The following is a 6,600-nucleotide window of genomic DNA, read 5'->3' on the forward strand; positions in this document are numbered from 1 at the left end:
CTGTACTGCAAAAAAATATCTCCTCAAACACATTAACATACCAAATACTCCTTTCACAACATTTTTTCCCAAAGCAGCCATATTTCAAAATTAGACTCTGTTCAAATAAACTCCTGCTTCCACATTAGAATACATGTTTCAATTTAACTTAAACTGCACAACATAGACCCCCTTACAAATTAACAACTCACCTTTAAAAATGCTTTTGTAGTTTTAGAACAATGTCAATCACACAGCAGATTTTCTTAAGCAGCATCTCTGAACAGTGCACCAGTGACAGCAAGCACAAAATTGCATAGTTTCCCTCTTATTTTACACTCTAATCTTGAAGATAACCAATCAAATATCTTCCCACAGAAATTCAAAATAAAACTAACATTTTAATTGGTTGTACATTGAAACACTTTCAATCTCTCACAAAATTCAATCTTCCCCCACTGCTCTCTCTGCCTGTTACCATGGTAACACTCCATAGACACCTAACTGAACACACAGGTCAAAAGTTCATCTGCAAAACTAACCTTCAAGGGTGTTTGACTTTTCAAAACAGCAGGGAATCCTGTGCAATGTTCCTTTCAATCACTTTCTCTCAACCATTAGCATTTCTCCTTTAAAAAACAGTAGCATGCAACCTAGTTTTTAATGTTGAATTTACAGAAACCACCAATCATTTATTCTTTTTCAAGTGCAATGAATCTCATCCACATTTTTTTCTAAACTCCTACTTTTCAAACTGCCATTTAATTTCCAGAGCCCATCTGAGTACAACCAGATCTCCCTTCAAGATGCGTAGAGTGTGGATTGTAGGACACAGCTATATTAACTGGAGTGAAAAGTATGCAGCAAATAGATGCTTTCTCAACCTTGATTTACCAAATGTGGATATTATGTGGATTGGCCAGAGATGATTGAGATGTCACCAATTGATGCTATTGGTAAAATCCTTTTTGCATCTCCCACACCCTAACCTCATAATTGTGCACTGTGGTGGCAATGACCTAGGCATTTCGACTGGGGTAGGTCTGGAAATGCTTTTAAAGGACACCTTTGGGCAATTGATGTCACTTTTTCCACAAACTGCCTTTGTATATTCTAATATATGCCAAAGGCAAAAATGGAACTGGTCCAACCAATATTGCCCACAGATTGAGAAAGCAAGGAAACATGTGAATAAGTCTGTTTCTGCTTTCCTCAGAGACTATGGTATGGGTTCTATATACCACTACAACTTGCGTTACAACATGCAAGGCATTTATAGAGGAGACGGTGACCATTTCACAGATGCGGAAAACAGAGTCTTCCTCTTGAATTTTAGACTCTGCATCGGTACTTACTTGTAGGTACAAAAAACACTCAATGAACACAACGGCTCTTTTTAGAGCCAACCAACATCTAAACACTCAAACTTGTTATTTAACTGTATTTTTTTTTCTGACGTGTGCGGGAGTGATCCTGAAACGCGTCGAGTGATATTCTTGTCAAGACCCGTTTGCTGAATAAATTTACGTCTGCTGCACACAACTCTGTTTCTGTGTCCGTGACTGCTGTACTTTCGTGCAAGAGGAAAGGAGAACAGCCGTGGTGTAATTTAAAAGAGGCTGCCTGCCTCGTTACGGACCGCCTTCATCAAAGAGGCTGAGTGAGGCGTTGCGAGCGATGTCGCTCGTATTTTGTAGTTGATATATATATATATATATGTATATCACTCTCCAGCTTGAGTCCTGCAACTTGAGATGCACTTGAATGTCGACTTGGGCCTCAAGCGGCAGCCCAACTATCAGGTATGTAAATGTCAGCCCCTCAATCACTTTCACAGCCAAATCACCATACTGGCCTGACACGTTTCGATTCCTCTTTTTCAAAGGCACTGGGTGAAAAGGAACACGCACACTCCAATGTCATAACATCTACATATCCTTTTATTGCACTCCCACATGCGCCGCTCTAAATTAGACTGCGCATCGGGTTGTGGGAGATGGAGCCCCGGAGGGATATATGATCCCATGTGATGCACGTATAATGTTCTGCTGAAATCACTTACAGCCCACAGTTGAGCCTACAGAATGGAAACTGGTGGATAAAAAACTGAGATTGTCGAAGGATCTGCAGCAAACAATTAAAAATATATGAAAAGGTTACTCCAGGGAAAGCGATGGGGAAGGGAAGCAGCTTTGTGCAGCCCAGCCTGGAATCGGATGAAAAGGGAAATCCTTCACCCTTGTAACACCCCCTTCCTTCCTTTGTTCCGCCCCTGGGGGGTCAGCTTCCCTTCCTCCCTCGGGGATCCCCACCCCTCTGGATTAACACCGCACTGGTATTCGTGGTAGATCGTTTGATTCCTTTTCTGCAGATCCTCCTCGGTGGATTATTGTCGCCAGTTTGTGTTTTTGTTGGTTTTTAGCTAATTTTGGGGATTTTGGCCGTTTCCTTGGATTTTGCACCCCCTTTATCATCGATTTCTTAATTACGAATGGGGGACTTTTGGACTCAGTGCAGAACTTGAGAAGGGCTCCGATATCGCTTCCGAGAAGCTCTTGTCTCTAGCCCCAGGGAATGGGGTGCTCATCAATGAAAAGGGAAAGGCGGGGCCGACATCGGCCCGCCATAGTTATGGTGGGACGCACCGGCTCCCACCTGCTACCCGGGTCCCCTGGTGACCCGGAAGTCATTAAGTCTCTTCCGGGTCACTAGGGAACAAAGGCCAGGCCGGTTAGATCCGGCCTGGCAGAGGAGGGGTAAAAAGGCCGTGGAGCGTGAGAGTCTGACTCTTTGACTCCTGCGCGCCACGGCCTGCCCTTCCAGCATCTAGGAGGCTGTAATTCTTTTTTTGTTTTTTCGCCCTTTGCAGGTCTTGGGGGCTACGTCATTGAACAAGTCGGTCGAGCGTAGGCTTTCACTACGGAGCGGGCGATCCTCACTGCGGGTGCTCTCTGGGCCGGGACTTATAGAGGCACAAAGAGCAATGGACCAGCGGTGCCGGTCTTTGGGGGAACAGTGCAAGGAGTCGGGCGCTGTGCAGTGCAGGAGGTGACATCTGAACGGCGTTTGTCCCATCGGGCTTCAGTGGCACAGACCCTGCAGATGCTGTTTTCTCTGGCTGCAGCCGATAGCGGGGGCCAGAGTGTAAGTACTCCCGCTCTTGCTGCAAAGGCGTAGGCGGCAAAGTTTAGAGGCGTTTCACTAGTAAAAGGCGGCTGTGCCTGCTGGGGCGCCTCAGTGCCAAGGGTCGCTTTATGGCTGAAGGATAGTGCAGAGCTGAGTACGCCTAATGCTGTAAAGGAAATGGTGCACGGCGTTGGAAAGATCATGGCGAGTGCATGCACTATTGCAGTGATTTAGGGGCACCTCTTTGGAATACAAATGCATATTTCTATAGGAAGTGTGTGCCTAATTTAAAGGGAAATTGGATGCACAGTGGGCAGACGTGTAAGGTAATTCCAATGTATGTCTGAATGACGCACAGATATCCCATTTAGTGCCTGTTCATCATGAGTGCTGTTGATAATATGATGCGCAGTGCATCTGTCTGCCGCCTGGGATCCTGCACAAGTATGCTAGAATATGGCTCAGTGGGCCATTGTGTTTGCCATGCTCGCTGCTCCAAACAATGACTGATCCTTGTGCCAGAGGGCAACTCCTGGTCTCCAAACTGCTCTCCAGGGTGCCAGGAGCGAGGTGAGTTACCACGAATACTTCCTGTTTTCTTAAGCACAGCCGCCGATCCCTGCATGTGCACGGTGTGTGCAGCCTAGTGGCGTAGCTAGACCTGCGGCCGCCTGTGCTGGCGATTTCTGCGGCAGCCGCCACCGCCTCCGCGACATCGGTACGTAAGGGAGGAGGGGCGAGGCAGATTCTGGTGGGTGTCTGGGGTATCGAAGATTTGTAATCTCACAGTTAGGGGTGTATGTATGTCGGCAATAGGACAGGGCTTTCGTAGGAGTTTTTAAACTGCCATGTTTTATATTCATCACATAAACACAACACACGGGTAATAGGGTGTCTGTGAGCGTTAATAACATTATATGCGCATGTGTAAAGGTAACCGGGTCTCTTTGTATGTAAGGATCACATGGTAATATTCAGTATAGAGCTTACAGAGTGTCCAAGCATTGTGCTGCTCTCAAACATTACTAAGGGTGATTTGGACTGGGTGTGCTCGTTGAGGAGCGTTGGGTCTAAGGGCAGTTCAAGAAAATAACACCAAGGTGCCCCAATCAGCTATAAGTTTACCAAGTAATCACAACACAATTGCATAGATCTTTCTCTAACACGATAGGGCATTTATCAAAAAGTGATTTCATAATGTTGAAATACACATCCCAGGCTGCCACAGGAAGCATTGTTGATAAATCAATTGACATCAATACAACATGTTTGGCATGCAATGATTATTTCTGTTGTTGGTAAAACTTGCAGATGGGGGACACTAGTGCAATCATATTTGATGTGGTTACTAATAATGTTAGTAGCCGTTGAGGAGTTTCATGGAACATAGGCAGCTCTTATAAAATAAAAAGGTTGGAGAGACCTGGCCTATTGGATTGCAGTGTAATAGCATAGTTCGACTTAGTAGAGGACTCAATATTGTCCTTCTCCTCAACTTTCCTAAAACTGTGAAGCATCTGGTTCCACTGTTAAGCACTTTGATGCCCTCAGTCCAAGCTAATGCTGCATAAAATTAAAAAATGGAAAAGATGTGTATGTGTACGAAATTGATACCTGTATCAATATTATTGAAAATGCAATTTCTGGTGTTGCTTGCGTTCTTGCTGCTTCATTCCACCAATTTGGTCATTGCTTCACAACATTTGGGATCCCCCTTTTATTGCCTCTGAAGTGTAAGATTTGTATTGGGCCCTAAAATCACTCATTGATTTGTTGATGGGGGGGAATGCTTTCATTTCACAATTATAAGTATATCCCTTTAGAATTACTATCATTTGTATCCATTGATTTTATAGTTTAAGCAATCTTGGAAATTTCGCTATGCTAATACTCTCTTTCTTGGGCCCTCCTTGTGAGTAACGGGTATTTAAGAATAGGGCTAGGCGATGGTGCGAAATCCAGTTTCCCCGTACCTAGATTTGTAGTTACCGGGGTATTAAATCAATGGGAATAACATACAGAACAGTAAGGTTTTTTTTTGTATTATTATGGGTTTTGAAAACTGTGACGTGTAAAAGACTCTTATCTCATTTATTATTAGGTGGAGACCAAAGCACTAAGCTCAACAAGGAACAGGTGTTGAGTGCTCTATACTGGAGCTGCTTTCCACCTAAACTTGAGAACTACCCAGAGTTCTCTGCTTCTTCTATTGCATAATTTATGCAGCTCTCTATTCGGAACGGGTTTTGTTTAGACTTAAACAGGGTGCCCCCTTGTGTCTGGACAGAGCTATACCTCTCTGAAGGCTCTAATGAGAGTGAAACACATGTTGGGGGTTGTTTTTAATCATTTCAGGTTGGCGTGAATGGTATGTTACCTATCCAAGGCAGTACTGTTGTGCGTGGAGGGGTAAAGGGCTTTGGGCCATTTTACAGCTCGGCATGGATAGCACTGTGCTAATCCTATGCTAAAAGACTTTCTGCTGAACTGGCGAACGACTGTGTCCCTTTCAATCCTGGCGTGGATGCTATTGAGCTGATCCTATGCTTAAGGACTTTGATAGACAAGCAAACATTTGAAGGGAGGTTATGGGCTTCCAACATCAAGTCTTATTTCAGCTATGCTGGATTTACACCGCTCAGTCACTTAGGTTCAGGTCAACCAGCCCTGAAAAGAGCTGACACACTATTACACTATTGCAAGCGCTCTCATTTGAAATTACGACGTCAAGGTTACTCATGTAAGAACAATGGTACTGGGCTTAGCGGGGGGAATCTTTAATAAGGGTACTGGAAGAGCTCCAATTTATACTCCGTACCTTCCTTAAGTAACCATGAAGGCGCTATTGGTTCATTGTAGATACGGCATAGGCATATGCCTTCGGTGAAAATTGTAACAATAACTAGGTTTACTTTTTTTTCTGGAAGCTATAAGAGGGGGGGGGTGCCATGGCCTTTAAGCCAAATGCTGGTAGTGGGCTTGCACCACTGGTAGGGCCTCCCATGGGGGTGTCCCTGTGAAATGTGTTTTAAGACTTATCAATGTAGGGTCAGTTCACGAAGTTAGTGAATTACCTAAAAATGGCCCAAATCTTCTTTCTTTACATATAGGTTACCTCTGGGGCGGGCTCAAAGTTTCAACAAGGGGTCGTTACTTACTGAGGGAGGTATGCTTTGCATATTAGAGCCCTTTCTGTACATGGTGGGGAGGTCAGGCCTACTGGTGACGTCAAAACAGTACACCCCAGGCCCCGTTGTCATACCTTTAAGGGTATCCCTGCGCGCAGTTGCGGCGTTACATAGGAATTTGTGGCCTGTGTCTAAAGCCCTAGGCACCATGGGCTGGTACACGTAAGCTTTTGGGAGGGTGTCATGTCACACAGATACGCTCATACACATATGTGTTGACGGACTTCGGGAATACCAATAGCATTGGTCTGGCAAGAAATGTGTTTGGTGGCAGCATACCTTTTAGTAACCATGGATGCGCTATTTC

Source organism: Lissotriton helveticus, chromosome 1_1 (assembly GCF_964261635.1).
Source record: "Lissotriton helveticus chromosome 1_1, aLisHel1.1, whole genome shotgun sequence".
Taxonomy (NCBI): Eukaryota; Metazoa; Chordata; class Amphibia; order Caudata; family Salamandridae; genus Lissotriton; species Lissotriton helveticus.